The sequence below is a fragment of the Acanthochromis polyacanthus genome, chromosome 13, assembly GCF_021347895.1.
Source record: "Acanthochromis polyacanthus isolate Apoly-LR-REF ecotype Palm Island chromosome 13, KAUST_Apoly_ChrSc, whole genome shotgun sequence".
Classification (NCBI taxonomy): domain Eukaryota; kingdom Metazoa; phylum Chordata; class Actinopteri; family Pomacentridae; genus Acanthochromis; species Acanthochromis polyacanthus.
Genome location: NC_067125.1, coordinates 25,739,145 through 25,757,291, shown reverse-complemented (window position 1 = coordinate 25,757,291; position 18,147 = coordinate 25,739,145). Strand labels below are relative to the sequence as shown.

Genomic DNA, 18,147 nt, shown 5'->3' with positions numbered 1-18,147 from the left:
CTCAGTCTGTATCATGAGATTTTGGTTGCTGATTGAAATCACTCACAGACCTTCAAAAAATGTGACTTTTCCAGTTTTGCATGTAAAAAGAGCAAAAGCACACGAGCATTTCACTGTTCGAACGAAATCTGCTGCAGCACACATGTAGTCCAACATGATGCAATATGAAGGCAGCGGTTCGTCTCTAATGTCTTCTCGGAGGTCAGACCTCCTTGAACTTGGGCTGTGTGAATGTAAACAAACTAAACACAGAGATACAACATCGTAAACTCTTTCAATAAACTGTTAGGGTTACGTTACTTATTTAAATAAATGATTCACCACTAATGTCAGCTGGCTTACATGAGCTAAAACTAACGCTATCATGTTTTATGACAACCATCAAAAGTTGAAAGTAGCCTGTCAGACTGGATGCAAGGGAATTAGTTTTTCATGTTTTCGGTTATAAACTTAAATCGTTGAATGAACCAAAGTTTTGACCTGATAGTGATGCTAATCTAAATCTTTCTTATGGCTGACAAACAGTGAATGGATTATCAGATTCAGTAGGATTCATCTTCTGGGTGTCATGGATATCTGTACAAAATTTTATAAACCGAAACAAACAAAACACAGAAATACAACAGCATAAACACTTCTGGTAAACTGCTTGCACTCACGCTGGCAATTACTGTTTAAATAAATGGTTTAACACTAATGTCGGCATGCCAATGTGAGCTCAGACTGATTCTGAAGATTGTCAAATTTATTAGGATTAATCTTCTAGAAAGCATTGCTGTCTGTGCCAAATTCTATGGACATTAAAGTTGAGAGCAGCTCAGTGAAGCTGACTGCCTGTAGTTGTTGCACTTAATATAGCTTGAAACTGTACAACTTAAGTCCCCAAACATCTGCCTGGACGGATGCTGCCAGATGTCTGTGCCGCTTTACGGTAGAATATTGTTCCAGGCTCGCCCACCTCCCACAGCAGGTTGCCCTGAAAATTCAAAAATACGAAGTCCAGTGACAAAGATGAGGCTCAGTCTTTCATCTCCGCATGGTGTTGGTTTTGTCTGCGCTTCACACTGGCCTGGATCCACTCCAGTGTTCGGGAGATTCCACCTGTTTCAACAGAGCTGGTACAGGGTGATGGGTGTGATGCATGCAGAGAAACTGCAGGCTGAAGAGAGCTCGTTAGATAACACAGTACCACTCAGACAACAAAGGAACACATTAGATAAACTGGAAAGTCTATGCTCAACAAGCTTTAGCGAGGGAATTTGTGGCTGTTGCTGTATGTTAAATATTTATACTGAACCACTTGAACATCGGGATAGTTTCTTAAGCAGTCTTTGTCAAGAAAGAGTGGCAGAAATAAATCAAAAAAGACAGTTTCTGTGTAAGGACCCCACTGATACTACTAAGTACAAATGAATCAGTGTAGTGACAATGTTTAGTGGAGATACTGAGAACCTTATTTTGGAAGATGATTTTATAGAAATGACTTAATCCTGTTATCAACTTGCACTGTCATTGACTTCATATGAAATCAAAACTGCTACACGACTGTCAAAAACATTCTCCAAAAGTGTTTTTCTGACCTCTCAGTTTCACACTGATGCTAACAAGCTGTAGTTAATGTAAAAACGAAGATAGAGGAAGCTGATTACCAAGAAGGGACAATACTTTTGCACACTATCAGCAGGTAGAAATGCCTGTGAAGCATCTTGAAAGATACAGCAAACAAGCAGTTTAACCAGTCTTCTATTTATAGTAGGAAGCTAATGACTGAACTTAGAACAGCTGTGCAGGAGGGTGATTAATGGCCAGATGACTAGAGGACCTGTGCATGACTTAATGTTCCTTTAATAGGTTTATCTGTGTTACTCATCATAAATACTCAGCGTGCATCTGTGTAGCTCAGTAGTGCTCATGAAACTTAATCTTGGATATTATATAATAACAAGAAAAGCGCTCAGAGAGCACATAACTCTGCCAAGAGTTATATCGTTTCTGTCATATCGTTTCTGAAATCTTGAAAAAATTTGTGGCAGAAGTCACGGCACTATAGAATGTGTCCATTTAATATAGATGTACCCACAAACAAAATGACCTTGCGCTGAGCCCAGGCGTGTGTTCTGTATGTGTACGTTATGCACGGGTGCCAAATCATGTGACCTAAATATGTAGCGGGCGGCGGGTACTGATGGGACTCAGAAACACCCCTACAATTTAATCAGTTGTTCCTCTTCAAACATACTCTTTTGCTCAACATAAGGCACATTATGTTTCCCCGTACTTTGTGGCTTTACAGTGAGGGTGTTTAGTGTGTCATTATACCTAGGCAAATTAACAAATTCCCACTCAGTTGTTTATATGACAAGATTCTAAAAAGCATCTTAGAACATTGTTGGGACCAGATAAAGTGCAGGAAAAGCAGTAGGCTCGGCCACATAAACAAACAAAAGTAAAATAAAAGGAGCCAGATTCTGAATCACTCGGTGCTCTGCTGCTCAGTTTCCATAAAACCACAGAGTCAATGAGCTGCGTGGTGTTTTAATGAGATATAACGAGCTGACTGCTGGGAAACGCTTTACACCGGCAAGTTTGGCTTTTACTTAACTGCTGTTTAAACACACACACGTCAACATAAATCCAGATCTTTAACAAAGACAACAGGTTGAACTTTAAGAAAATGAGTGGCTCGGTCAGTGAGCAGTGTTTGGAAACCATCAGCAATTAAGTGTTAGAATTTTTGTCCCACGATAGCATACTTATTACATTGTGCTGCTCATAAACATACATAATAAACAAAGTGCAACTTGAGAGGAAAACATTTTGCACTGAGGTTTCAGCACACTCAGACATTTACTGTTTAGACCAAACCATGATGGTAAACTTAGTATTCTCGCATTTGACAGACAACCGAGCAGAAAGGGCGAAGGTGCCCACAGTCATCCTCCTCCAGCTTTCACACAGGCCGATCATCAAACACCAAGCACATGGAGGCCATTCGGAGATATGCAGACAGACAACAGTTTCTGATTTTTCCGCAGAAAAAACACCATCGTCTCCCACCTCCAGAGTCTGGACGAGCCAGGATGTGGTCTTTTGCCTGAGAGCTTCATGTGCTCTCCGAATAACACTTTCCTGCATGAGAGAGTGTGAATATTTAACTATATAAGGCAAAGAGATGTCTTGTCCTATACAGAAGGAAAAAGCCTATTTTAAAAACATAAGAATATAAAATTAAGATTTATGTCCATCAACCAAACCTCAATAACCCATAATGACAAAGCGAAAATCTAATTTACGAAAATATTCAGATGCTTTGTTGTGGCAACTTCATTTATTTCAACAATCTTCAACATCTGACCAAAAAGACACAAAACTACCACAAAGGCAGGTAAAATCACTACAAAGAGGCCAAATGACCACAAAAAATCTGGAAAAATCATCAATAATACACATAAAGTTATGATAAAAGATGCAAGATCACCACAAACAAATGAAAAATCGCAAGAAAACAGGCGAAATCACTACGGAGACACAAAATTACCGCAAAAATAGGCAAAATGACAACAAAAAGAGGGAAAATTACCACAAAAATATGTAAAAGCTCAACAAAACAGGCTAAATATCCACAAAAAGACAAAAAATTCCCACAAAAGATACAAAATGACAACAAAAAGATGGCCAAAAAATGTGAAATTGCTACAAAAAGACACATATTCACACACAAAGAGAGTTGCAGCAGCACTTCATCCTTTATGCTAGTTTGGCTAGCCTTGAATAAATAGCATGACAGTCCACTTCATGCAAAAAGATGCAAATTTACAACACAAACATGCAAAATCACCACAAAAAGACACAAAATCACAACAAAGAGGCCAAATGATGACAAAAATATCTGGAAAAATCATCAAGAATACATAACAAATTACTATAAAAGATATAAAATCACCACAAAAAGATGCAAAATTCTGCTTAAACAGAAACACAGCACAAACTGATGGATCTTAGCTGCTAAGATCAGAGGAACTAGCACACACCCACACACAAAGAGAGAGTCGCACTTCATCCTTTACGCTGGTCTGGCTAATCTTTAGTAAACAGCATGACAGTCCACTTGGAGTTTGCCAAAAAAGCATTTAAAGGAGTAATAGCATGAGTAGGAAAAGATTCTCTGGACTGATGAGACAGAACAAGTCCATGTCTGGAGAACACAGGAGCTGTCTAATACAACCCAATGGCTAAGCATGGTGGTGGCAGCATCATGCTATGGTGGCCCTTTTTAACAGCAGGAACAAGGAGGCAGGTCAGAACTGAGCAAAGCATGAATGCAGCCAAATACTGAAAGGTTGTTAAAGACCTGCTTCAGCACGCATTTGACCTGAAGGAAGACAGATGGTTCACCTTTCAACTTGACAATGATCTGAAGCAAATAGTCAAGTCAGTGCCCGTCCTAGAGGGGAACACCAAAACCTCAAGCTCTTTATTGTATAATTATTGGCTACCAAGTGTGGACTGATGCACAAAAATAGCAGTTTTATCAGTTTAAAATCTAACACACAAAGCAGGCAACATGTAAATGGGTCTGAACACTCTGAATGCAGTGTTAATGGTCAGCTACAAACATAGAGTTTCCAGTTTATTAGATGCAACTTGCTAAAACTACTGCAGCCATTCAATAAATTCCATCACTGTAATTTGAAGATTTTGATGATTTAACCATGTTATCATTTTGGTAGATGCAGTTTGAGATGTTTTGCATTGCACTGTCATTTTATTGTAGTGGTGACTCTGCTGTCAAGGGTTTGTGCTGCAGGTCAGAAGGTCAAGGGTTCAAGCCTTAGCAATAGAAAATTACCACTGCTGCACTCTTAACTTAATCTGCCCCGGAGGTGCTATATTGTGGCTGACCCTGGAAAAAAGATTGTTTTTTTTACTGTTCTCTGTGGAATGACAATAAAACTTAAAAGTGAGTTATATGTAGCCAGGCCTACAATAGATCTGTAATCACGTGTTCCTAAAAATTATTATCTAATCATTGAGGTTCACACATTAAACTGAAGTCTAGGGGTCCTCTAGAAACGTATGAGCATCAAACATTTATTTTCCTGCTCCCTCCAGTGAATTTTTATTCACTCATTTCCGTCTTCCTCACAAACACGGACAAAATCACCACAAAACACTGCAAAATTACCGCAAAAAGATGCAAACCTGCCACAAAAATGTAAAAATTTCTACAAAAAGATACAAAATCACCGTAAGAAGATGCTAAACTACCATAAAGACAAGTAAAATGACCACAGAAGGCACAAAACTATCACAGAAAGATTTAAAATCACAACAAACAGGGCAAATGGCTATAAAAAAAAACACAACAAAATCTGGAAAATTCATCAAAAATACACACAAAATTACCACAAAAGATGTAAAATCACTAGAAAACAAAAATAGGCTAAATCACACACAAAATGACACAAAATGAATACAAAAAGATGTAAAATCACCACAAGGACATGCTAAACTACCACAAAAAAAATGTAAAATGACCAGAAAAAGATGTAAAATTATGACAAAAAAAATACTACAGTGCTACAAAGAGATGCAAAATAACCACAAGGAGATACTAAACTGGAAATTTACCAAATAAAGACACAAAACTACCACAAAAGGATGTAATATCACAACAAAGAGGGCAAATGACCACAAAATATTACCAAAATCCCAACAAAAGCAGGTTAGATCACCACAAAAAGACACCTAATTACCACAAAAAGGTGCAAAATTACTACAAGAAGATGGTAAACTACCACACAAAGAAGCAAATTCATCACAAAAAGACACAAGACTACCACAAATAGATGTAAAATCACAACAAAGAGGCAAATTGACCATTAAAAAAATCACAACAAAATCTGGAAAAACTGTCAGAAATACACACAAATGATCATAGAACATGTAAAGGTCACCACAAGGAGATGCTCAACTACCACAAAAAGATGAAAAATGACCACAAAAAGATGGAAAATTATAACAAAAAGATGGAAAATTACCACAAACACATGCAAAATTACCACAAAAAGTCACAAAACCACTACAAAAAGATGTAAAATCACAGCAGAGAGGCCAAATGACCACAAAACAATCATAACAAAATTTGGAAAAATCATCAAAAATACACACAAAATTACCATAAAACATGTAAAATCATAAAATCCCAACAAAAACAGGATAAATCACCACAAAAAGACACAAAATTGTAAATGAGAACTGGCCTCAATTAACCAATCTGATTAAATAAGGGTTAAATTAAATTAAATAAAAAAAACAGAAAAAAAAAACGCTAGAATCAAAAGAATAGATGTGAAATCACAACAACAGGCAAATTCACCACAAACAGATGCAAAGTCACAACAAGGAGGCCACAATAAATGCAAAATTACAAAGTAAAGCTAAATAACCACAAAAAGATGCAAAGTCACAATAACAACATGCAAAGTCACCACAATAAGATGCAGAATTATCACACACAAACACGCATGAATGAACACACATCTGCAGACAGACCCTGAACACCATCACAGCACGCACTAGAGGGTTTTAGATGTTCAAATCTGAGGAACCAACACACACACATACACACACACACACACACACACACACGCACACAAAGAGAGAGCGACTAACAGTGGTCTAATCACGCCTCTCTCTCTCTCTCTCTCTCTCTCTCTCTCTCTCTCTCTCTCTCCCTCAGTCTGCCGGCTGTTGTCGCTCTGCTCACACTGTTTTACGCTCCGACTCTTTCTTTCTCTTTCGCTCGTTTTTTCGCGGAGGTTGAATGAAATTTACTTCTTTTTTTTTTTTTTCTTTTTTTTGCACTGGATACGCATAAAGCTGGGAAGTGAACACAAGAATCCAGGAACCTGAATGTGAGTAAACTGCGTCTTTTACTACAGTTTGCTTTAACTGAGAGAGAAACTGTCACCTGCTGCTGCAGAAAACCAGAATGTAGATCTGCTGGCTGTATCTATCTATCTATCTATCTATCTATCTATCTATCTATCTATCTATCTATCTATCTATCTATCTATCTATCTATCTATCTATCGTACTTATCACCTCCGAAAAACTCGAGGTATCCAAGTGCATAATTAAGAAAAGTGAGAAAACCTGTGTGATAACAACGTTAGCAATTGACTCTCTTTTTGAAGAAATGACTTGCAAAAATGCTTGCTGGAATATACAATAAAATAGTATTAAAAAGTCTAAATGCACTATAAAAATCTATCTATCTGCCGGACTATCTACTTTATTCATCACCTCAGAAAAATTCAAGGTATCCAGTTGCATAATTATGAAAAATAAGGAAACCAGTGTGCAAGAGAATGGGCAAATTGTGTGTGCGTGTGTGTTTTTTGTGAAGAAATAGGTTGCAGAATTTGCTGATATCTACAATAAAAACTGTATTAAAAAGTCAAAGTACGCTATAAAAATCTATCTATCCATCTATCTATCTGGATAAGTTAATTCATCGCCATAGGAAAATTCAAGGTATCCAGTTGTATAATTAAGAAAAATAAGGAAACCAGTGTGCAAAAGAATGGGTAAACGGTGCTTTTTGAAGAAATAAGTTGCAAAAATTGATGATACTTACAATAAAGGTGCAAAATTGCTGGCATATTCAATAAAAAACAGTATTAAAAAGTGTAAATACACTATCTATCTACTGTATCTAAACATGTAGGGAAAAATTCAAGGTATCAAGTAGTATAATTAAGGAAAATGAGAAAACCAGTGCGCTAAAAATGTGCAATCAACTTGCTTTTTGAAGAAATAAGTTGTAAAAAAGTGCTGATAATTACAATAAAGGTGCAAAGTTGCTGATATGTACAATAAAAACAGTATTTAAACATGGAAATACAGTATAAAATCTATCTATCTATGGTGCAGTAGTTTGGATTTTTCCTGACGGTTAGATCATTAGGTCAGTATGTCAGCGTATTCACATCCCATAACACGCAGTGACACTCAGCCTCAGTGTTTGGGCTGTGGATTAAACGCGCCACAGTAAGTGAGTCTAATGCTCTTACTGTACATAATAAACTGTCAGAGTGGGTTTTAGAGATCAAAGAATGAAAAAAATAAAAATAAGTCAGAACACGCTGTACACAAACATCTCCTCTGCTCTTTCTCCTCACTTTGAACTCCATCTGACATCACTTCCACTCGCTTCTCAGCAGCCTAGTTTATTTTTTACTTAGTTTTTCTTTTACTCCCGTTAGCTTGTTGCAAAACCAAGTCAAACTGCAAATGGGTTGAGCTGGCAAGCATCGATATTACAGTATAGCAGGCACTTGTGTCTCAGCTCCAGGGGTATTGGCTGCAGACAATTAATAAATCATGAGACTGAACAATTAAATCAGCCGCTTGTGTCACTGAATCTTTTGAGCTGCATGTTGCTCTGTGCTGTGTTTTTATTCAGATGCAGCAGAAGCAGGTGCAAAGCTACGAAGAGTGTCTTTAAAGTGTAGTTGAAAAGATTCTGCTTTTAGTCTATGAACTTCACTGGGCCAGTTAGACTTGTAGCTCATTTGCCGCCTACGTTTAGTTGAAATTTGCCATTTTGTCGTTCTGACAAATAGTCTGTGGATCTTAAATCTCTGCTTCTGCCAATTTCAAATCTCAGCACGTCAATCTGATTTCTCAAAACCAAACAGAACAGAAGATGTTTTGTCTACCTGAGCAAATAGTAGGTTATAATTTGGTGGTCTACCATGTTTTGTGTGTGTGTGTGAATGTGTTTTTCTACTTGCAATGTGCAAAATCACAACAAAAAGACACAAAATTACCCCAACAAGATGTACAATCACAACAAAACTGGCTAAATCAACACAAAAGGATGTAACGTTACCACAAACAGATGCAAAATGACAACGAAAAGAGGCAAAATGACCATAAAAAATCAGGAAAAATAATCAAAAATACTCACAAAATTACCACAAAAGATGTAAAATTACCACAAAAACATGTACAATACCAACACAGTAGGCTATATCATTGCAAAAAGACACAAAATTATCAGAAAAAGATGTGAAATGACAACAACCTGAGCAAATAGTAGGCTGCAATTTGGTGGTCTGCCATTTTGTGTGTATGTTCATGTGTTTTTTTTCTACTTGCAATATGCTAAATCACAACAAAAAGACACAAAACTACCACAATAAGATGTAAAATCACAACAAAACAGGCGAAATCAACAAAAAGACACAAAATTACCACAAAAAGAGGCTAAATGACCACAAAAATCTGGAAAAATAATCAAAATACCCACAAAATTACTACAAAAGATGTAAAATTACCACAAAAAGATGTATGATCCCAACACAACAGGCTAAATCATTGCAAAACGACACAAAAGTACCACAAAAAGATGTAAAATTACCACAAAAAGATGTATAATCCCAACACAGCAGGCTAAATCATTGCAAAAGGACACAAAATTACCACAAAAGATGTAAAATTACCACAAAAAGATGTATAATCTAACACAACAGGCTAAATCATTGCAAAAGGACACAAAAGTACCACAGAAAGATGTAAAATGACAACAAAAAAGAGGCTAAATGCCCACAAGAAATCTGGAAAAATCAACAAAATACACACAAAATAACCACAAAGTAGATGTAAAATCCCAACAAAGCAGGCTAAATCAATACAAAAAGACACAAAATTACCAGAAAAAGATGCAAAATGACAACAAAAAGAGAAACTAGTAGGTTGTAATTTGGTGGGCTACCATTTTGTGTGAATGTGTTTGTGCTACTTGCTTGTCGTCAGATAGGGGTTAAATATAGCATGAATGTGGTTTTCTGTACACATACAGTAAAGACGCTGCATGTTTTCAAGCCAATCAAGAGTTCATGGCTATGTACAATAGTTTCGCCTTCGATTATTGCCTGGACAGGAATTTACACATTTAAAGGATTATTTACTATCAGTATACTAAGAATGTTTGAAGAAAATGCAGCACAGATGTGAAAACAGACAGCTTTAAGGAGGACGCATGGGATTTAACCAAATCAGATTGTGACCTCATGTTTTCCTGGTATGCATGTCCTCTTATGGAAGATGCTTCTCATGCTCTTAAGAATAAATGTCAGGCAGTAGTTTCTTCTGAAAGAAATATTGGGAATGCTTAAGAGCATCTCTGACAGATGTCAGCATTTTTAGGGTTAAAAAAAAAGCTTTATGAACACAAATTGACATACATGTACAACAGTTTCATTGAAGTGTCATCACTGCTGCTGCTCAGTGTGTCTGGGTGATGTTTTATCCGGTAGTATGACTCTAAATGTTAATTAAACACAGCTAGCAAATGCAAAACGGACAAGCTGCCAGCGCAATTTTGTGAGCAGGTCTGTCTCTGCAGGCGTCTCTATGATCCGTCGCTGTGGGATTCCCATATGGTGCAGAACTCAGGCCATGAAATTGCTAAAACAGTTGGAAAAGATGCAACATTGTGCAGAAAGCTGTGGAAAAACCGGCGTCGTGTTCGAATGTCCTCTCCTGCTGCAGTTTCAGAGGCGTAGGTTGTGCAGCGACACCTATCATTTAGAAAAAGGCTGCAGCGAGTAAAACACGACTCTAGCACCAACTGTTATGGATTGGTGTGGACGTCACAGCTCGCGTAAGCAATGACCGACGCATCGAGCAAAACAGCGGCTGCAGGCAGAACGAGACAGTAATCTCCAGGAAGGCTTTGTGCTTCACTGAGCGTCGGGGAAACGTTTCAACTGACCTTAATGGTTCTTCTGACTAAAAAGCCGACACAATGAATCCTCTGTTCCTCCTACAGAATTCCTCCTTTCTGCTCCGACAGTTGTAATATTAAAATCAATAGAATCTCCTTTTCTTCTTGGAGTCTTTGTGAACGCCTCCCTACTCTGTTTACACCCACTGTGAAGATGGATAGAGACAGCTGGTCCCACTCTCTCTTTTATTTCATCTTGTTTTCTGTTGCTTGTTTTCAGCTTTGAACTTCTACTGAATCACTTAAAATATATTAAGAAGCAATGAATGGAAAACACAATCTGGGAATGGCAGAATCTATGGCTCTCTTTCTGTACTGTTTGCATCATTGCATCATTTATAACGCTGCAAGTGAACCACCTTCTCCCCTTCCTCGATGCCCTCCTCCTCCTCCGTCGCTTATTGAACTATTTCTGACCTTGTTGGAAAGATAATCTGTGCAGTTTTAGCTCCGACCTTGGAGGCAGGAGGATGGACTGTGGTTAGCTAAGAAGCCCAGGTTTGCTTTACCTGCCAGTTCCTTTTTCCACTCTTCAACCAATCACACACACATACATCCACACCACCTTAGATCTGCCTCCTTCCTCCCTGTCTTCCTCAGAAGTCGGAAAGTGGTGCAACCTTTGAAACAGTGTGTTTGCCCTTGGGTGAAGTTTGTGAGACAAACACACAATGAGCAGTGCACAAATGTGTCCGTTTATGGGGGGAAAAGCACAAAAAACTTGGTTCATGCTCCAGTTTTTTAATAGTTGGCAGCAGGTCTTTTGGTCTATTAGATGCATACACACTTGCTGGCCGCTTTTATTAGGTAAAGCTTGTAATTGAAAGGTCCAGTCCCCTTTTGCCCTCAGAACTGCCCTAATTATTAGGTGTTGGAAATGTTTCTCAGAGATTTTGCTCCATATTGACATGATAGCATCCCTCAGTTGCTGCAGATTTGTCGGCTAAACATCCATGATGCCAATCTCCTGTTCCACCACGTCCCAAAGGTTCTATTGGATTGAGATCTGGTGACTGTGGAGGCCGTTGGAGTACAGAGAACTCATTGTCATGTTCAAGAAACCAGTTTGAGATGATTTGAGCTTTGTGACACGGAGCATTATCCTGCTGGAAGTAGCATCAGAAGATGGTCCACTGTGGTCATAAAGGGATGGACATGGTTAGAAACAACACTCGGGTAGACTGTAGAGTTTATATAATTGGTACTAAGGGGCCCAAAGTGTGCCAAGAAAATATCCCTCTCACGATTACACCACCACCAGCCAGAACCGTTGATACAAGGCAGGATGAATCCATGCTTTATGTTGTTTACACCAAATTCTGCTGAAATGGAGACTCATCAGACCAAGCAACATTTTTTCAAACTTATATTGTCCAGTTTTGGTGAGTCTATGTGAATTGTAGCCTCAGTTTCCTGTTCCTAGATGACAGGAGTAGCACCCAGTGTGGTCTTCTGCTGCTGTAGCCCATCCTCTTCAAGGTTGGATGTGTTGTGCCATCAGGGATGGTATGATGGTATTCTGCATTCCTTAGCAACATATTGGCTGACTATTTTATCTCTGTTGCCAAACAATTGAACAGGTGTACCTAATAAAGTGGCTTCTGAGTGTAAATAGTGACTTTTCAAGTAGTACCACTAGCACGGTGAACTTTATGAGATACGTCACAATCTGATGTCGGATCTGGATTAGAAAAGGTGATTCAAGGATAGGAGATAATACAAGAAGAGAAAAGGACAATTAGACAGGAGACTGTGAAATTTTAAAGGACGGTGGTAAAAGAGGTGAGAGTAAAGTCGGGCAGCGGAGGGAACAGGAGAAGAAAGGGATGATGGATGCAGGGATGAGGACAGCGGGACAAAAAAAGAGCTTCAGAGGAGGGTGAATGTGAAAGAGATAGCAGTGATGGTGTAATTGCTCTCCAGAGGGCTTCTGATAAGCAGCACTTAAGAGCCTGTGTGGTTAAGTAATCACTGTGATTAACGGCTACAGCGCAGAGAACGACAGTAACTGCTAGCCTGACCGAAGGATCGACACCCACTGCACTACATTACCACATTATACTGTAACATAACACCGCTGTCATGTGGACCCCTCCCCAATTCTGTAAACAGGGTTAGCGAGTTTTTCCTTTATCTACTTGAATCATATCTTGGCATGAAGGTGCAGTTTGGGTGCTGCTTTTGTTGTAGCTAAACTCTTTATCTTAGAAATTAGGAGTCACAGCAGTCAATGGCTTCCTAATTAATACAAAATAATGCTAAAGTACTGGAACATGATCGGGCGAAATTCATAAAATGACCCACTTTGTCAACTGGAAACATCATAAAACAGCTGTTGCATATGTAAATTACATACCAGATACAAAACATGGATTCGTAATTAGATTAATGAGATGTGAGAAAAACCCTGTTACTGTTGAATCCTCGTGTTTAGCCGTGGCATTAGATTTCAGCCACAGTAAATTGACACAAAACTGTCCTGGTCTTGAGTTTTGTGTAGCTACTTCCTGCTTTATTTTGTAAAGATCCCCATTCTTGCGTGTCTCTAGTTGCTTTACTTCCTCCCTTTGTCTTCATTACCCTCCTCTTTAACTGCCTTCATTAGTTTTACCTGTGTCTTGTCTTTTTTTGTGATAAATAGTCTTCCCCTGTGTTTTGTCAGTTCGTTCTGTTCACTAACCTCCTGTTTAGTCTCCAGTCTTATTTTGTTGTCTGGGTTTGCCTTCCTCATGTTCACCTGCTTGATTCTACTCATCCATTTCTGGTTTGTAGATTTAGGACCTTTTCCAAACTGCACCCTACACACTCCCCCTCCACTACCGAGTGTTACTCCAAAAGAAGTCACACTCACAGCTGTGGAGGGCACTTCAATTGAAGGGGGAGGGTATAAATACGATCGTCAGGAATGGGACGCCCTGTCGCCTCACCGGAAAACGGAAGACATCGTCGCCATGGTAACACAAAGACGCCTACTGTGCATGGCTGTAGCGCTGTGGCACAGGTTGTAACTAACAAGGATCGCTGCTGCTTCCAGAAGACGAAAGCGTCTTCGTTTGTTAGCACTGCTGCATCAGCAAGAGGTAAATGTTGCATTGCAGTGTCATCTGTGTATTTCGTAAAAGTGACATAATGTGATGCTACAAAACTCCGTGAGGGAACACATTTTACATAACTGTAAAATACGACTCCCGTCAGTTACACAAAATCCTGAAATATCACATGAAATATGCACATAGGCTGCATCACCAAATTATCATCATGTCAGCTAATTATCGTGATGCATAAACTGTCTACCACGATTGCAACTGATCATGACAACCTGTGCTCACGTTTACTGTAAGTCATTTACATGATGATGACAAAATGTGAGAAGATGGAGTTACTGATCAAACTGATATTTCTATATCCAGACAAAACAATAGTCTTTTCTCTTCCCAGGAAGGCACCATGCTGTATGTACAGCTTCATCCAGCTGTGCCTCTCCTGCGGCTGTACAGCAATCCAGAAGCCTGCCTGAAGAGAGATTTCAGACTCACCCGACAGTCTGTTGCCCTTCAGCAGGGCTACATTCTGCTTCAAATAATTTGAAGTCATCCCACATGTTTTCCAATCCTATTATCTGGCATTTCAAATCCAACAAATGAATGAATAAATGAATTCTGTCAGTTGTGTTCACATTTTAAGGTGTCAGGGGGTGCACAATTAAATCAAACATCAGCAGAGAAGAAGATTTGTTTCTTTTGTTTTATCTTTTTTCACCACTGTTTTTGTGATGTTCTGCCAGTGTGAAAAAGGCGTGGGAGAAATAATGGACGCATGTGGAACTCACATCAATATGTTGTTTCCTCCTCCATTTCGACGTTGCACTTCCTGATAAAGTTGTCGAGAGTGAGCATCGATGCAGACTCGCTATTTAAGGGCTGAACAGTCCACTCTCCCTCCGCACTACGCGGTTTGGGACGGCCCTTAATATGGAGGACCCTCCGTGGGAACGCGCAAACAGAGGGGTAGTGTGTAGGGATAGTGTGTAGGGGGCGGTTTGGAAAAGGCCCTTAGTTTCTGTACTGTTTTTCCTTCCCTCAACTTAACTCACCTTTTTCCTGATTCCAGTTTCACTGGACTAGTTTTTTTCTGTGTTGAAACTTCTTGTTTTCCCTAAGTTCTCCAGATATCTTGTGTTTGTTCCCCATCTTTTGTTAAGTATCTTTAGCTTGATTAAAATTCATTTTTTTGCCACAACCTGCCTGCCATTTGTGTCTGCACTTTGGTCCTATTTTCTGGATTCCCAGTGACACAAAACAACTCAATCTAAAGCTGTGTTAATCAGTAATTGACTATAATGGAGCAGGGAAATAAACAAAGCTTAATTAATGATCTGTGTGTGTTCGCAGTTGCAAAAACAAACTATTTATGCAATTACTAGACACAAAGCATCAATAACATTTATTTGGAATTGTGTGTTTGTCTGTCACATGTGTCCAAAATTCACAAATCCATAAAGTTGAGCTGAAAAAGGACAAAAAGCTACAAAAAATGAACCATAAATGGACATATTAGAGGTGCATGATTTGCATTTCATAGAAAACTTGTGCAGTTTGGTCGACGCTTTACATTTAGCACCTAATTATTCTGGTTGTATCAAAAGAAAACATTAGAAATCACACGGTAATGCTAGTGGATCTTTAACTAACTGTGCATGATGGATGGACAAACAGATCTAGGGTGAGAAATGTCAGCCTGCAGCTCGCCTAATTGGATAATTGTTCTGGAGATGTGAGGCGTCACAAATATGCTTTCTTAATGAGAGGAATGAGTCAGAGGCGAGCGAAGGTGGCAGCGGTTTGAGTCACACCCACACATCCGCCCACTGAGAACAGTTCAGCACCGTGTTTAACTGGAGGTCTGCTGTTTTTGAACCGGCGTGTTTTATTACGGGTCACTGCTTTTGTTTTCCCAGAGTCAAGAGCTCATTTGCATCGGCAGCAACGCCTCCTGTCAAGCTATGCTTTGTTGGTTGTCATGGTAATAAGACAATTATTTGTGTTCTCCGAAAACCTGTTACTTTCTCAGTAGATCAGGAAAACCGGTTCAGTATCAGTTATTCTGCTCAGCTATTAAACTCTGCACTTTTTTTTCTAAAGCACTGCCCTCATGCCGTATTCTGCTGTTCTATTCTTGGAAACCAGTTTCACAGTTAAGTGGCCTGACATTACTGCCATTCTACTGTTCCCTCTCATCATTAACTGACTGCAATGAATTAGAAGCAGCCAATTATTTTCTTATTATGAATCAAAGGGGGAGGGATTATTACCTCTTGAATTAGCATCATTAGATCATTAGCTGCTTAAGACAAAAATTAATGTGAGTATCAAGTTGTGTGAAAATGTCACAGAAGTTCACAATTGCAGAAACTTATTCTGTGTTAAATCTTATTTAAGACATATGGCAGAATGATTCAGATCTTTGATGTTCTGACAAATACTTTTTGGACTCAAGACGTGTGCTTTCAGTGACTTTAAGGAGCTGTTTTTGCAGTTTTTTTCAGTAATCGGAAGAAATAGTTTGCCAGAGAAATAGTTTTTAATTTTAAACATTGCAGTTTAAAACCTATTGAGAAGTGAATTGCTACAGCTTTTCACATTCCAAATTAACCTTGTTTTTTTGTGTATATTTAAAAAAAACATACTAAGATTTGGCATATCTGAAAAACTATTTTGGTAAAGCTCAGGTTTCCAGTGACAAAACACAGGGAATGAGGATATATTTGCCAATCTAGCGAGTTTAAGGCCAATTAATGTCTTCTGTGTTACCAATATGGACTTTGAAAGCAACTAGCTATTCATTGTACAATAGGTATACATTGGTCTGCTACACAGATGGTCACATTGTCCCTCCTATCAAACACATACAGAAAAATACACAGAGCTGTGACTTTGCACTTTGCAGCAGTTGTATATAGTTAATGTAGCAGTTAGTTACACACTGAACTGTGATTATTCCTGATGTGTGCTGCTGGACACAGCTGATAGGCAATGCACAGGATTTCTAGGAAATTCGGAGCTTTCCACTGTGTTTGGGCAGCGTCAATTGAAAGCACGCACAAATAAAACCTCCTGCAACAGCTACTGCAGGTGTGGATGATGGAAAATCTCTTCTGATTAGCATTTGTTCTAAGCAACATTTTTTTTTCTAGTGCATTTTCAGACATGTTTGCAGCGTAGACTTTATAGGTAGTTGCAAATTCTGATGTGCATGCAAAAGTTCACAGAAGATCGGAATTGTTACAGAAAGCATGGATTTCTATGCTGAATTTTTCACACCCCAGTTTCTGTACAGTAGAAGTGACAGTGTAGATGGGTCTGGTGAAACAATGCAGTAATATTGACCAAAGAAGATGAGCGAAATTCAGCTTTTGCACCAGCAGGGGTATGTTTTAGCCAATCAGATATGTGCAAGCGCACATTTCTGAAGGATATGATGTGAACAGACTATTTTTAATGTTTATCTAATGGAAGGTCTGGCAATGTAATGCAATGTCATCGAGCAAAAAAGATAAACTAAATTCAACTTTTGCACCAGCAGGGGGATGTTTTGGCCAATCAGATATGTGCAAGAACAATCCTGATGGATGTAATGTGAATAGACTATTTCTACTGTTTACTCAGAACTGCTGGCGTGAAAGGTCTGGTGAAGCAACACAGTGTCATCGAGCAAAAAGGATGAACCAGATTCATTAGATCACATGCAAGATGATGATGATCAGATACATAAAAGCACACATTACTAATGGCTGTAGCGTGAACAGACTATTTCTGTTGTTTACCTCAAGGCTGCTGCAAGTTTTGATAACTTTCCAGAGATAAAAAATCAGCCCTATTTTTCCATATGATAAACCTTTAAATGCTCAAACTTGTTCCTCAAACTGGACTTCCTGGTTCAGACTTCACTGTTTACCAGTCCCTTCAACAAGAGGCCACCACTAGTGCAGGCCCCCATGCTGTTTGAACAGAGTTGTTTTCCGTCCCCACTTAGTGAGGACATTCCAGATTTGTTGTCATGCAGTGAAAGATCGGGTTTGTTGGTGCATTTCGGCAAACTTTAATTCCTTTTAAGAACATTGCAGTGCGAGTCCACCTCTGTGTCGATGAAATGATCTGGCCGACAGCCTGCGCACCGAGAGGGAGATTTAAACAAAAGAAAGAGACAGAAAAAAGGGAGGGAAACACAGATAGGAGGCGCGTTCGAGTCCGTGCATGTGTGTCTGACGCCACGGTTAAATGCACCCAGAGCGTCATGAGATCACTGCTGTCTGTCTGTAAACACTGTCAGCCCTGTTACACACAGACACA

At 39.0% G+C, this 18,147-nt stretch overlaps 1 protein-coding gene across 1 annotated transcript in view; it reads left to right on the top strand.

Moving 5' to 3' along the window:
• The first annotated feature begins 6,731 nt into the window (after window positions 1-6,731).
• Window positions 6,732-18,147, top strand: part of gpr4 (G protein-coupled receptor 4) — a 54,298-nt gene continuing 42,882 nt past the window's right edge. The window contains exon 1 of the mRNA XM_022194160.2: window positions 6,732-6,917. The gene's annotated coding sequence lies outside the window, so the exon portion shown is untranslated. The remainder of the gene's footprint in view (window positions 6,918-18,147) is intronic.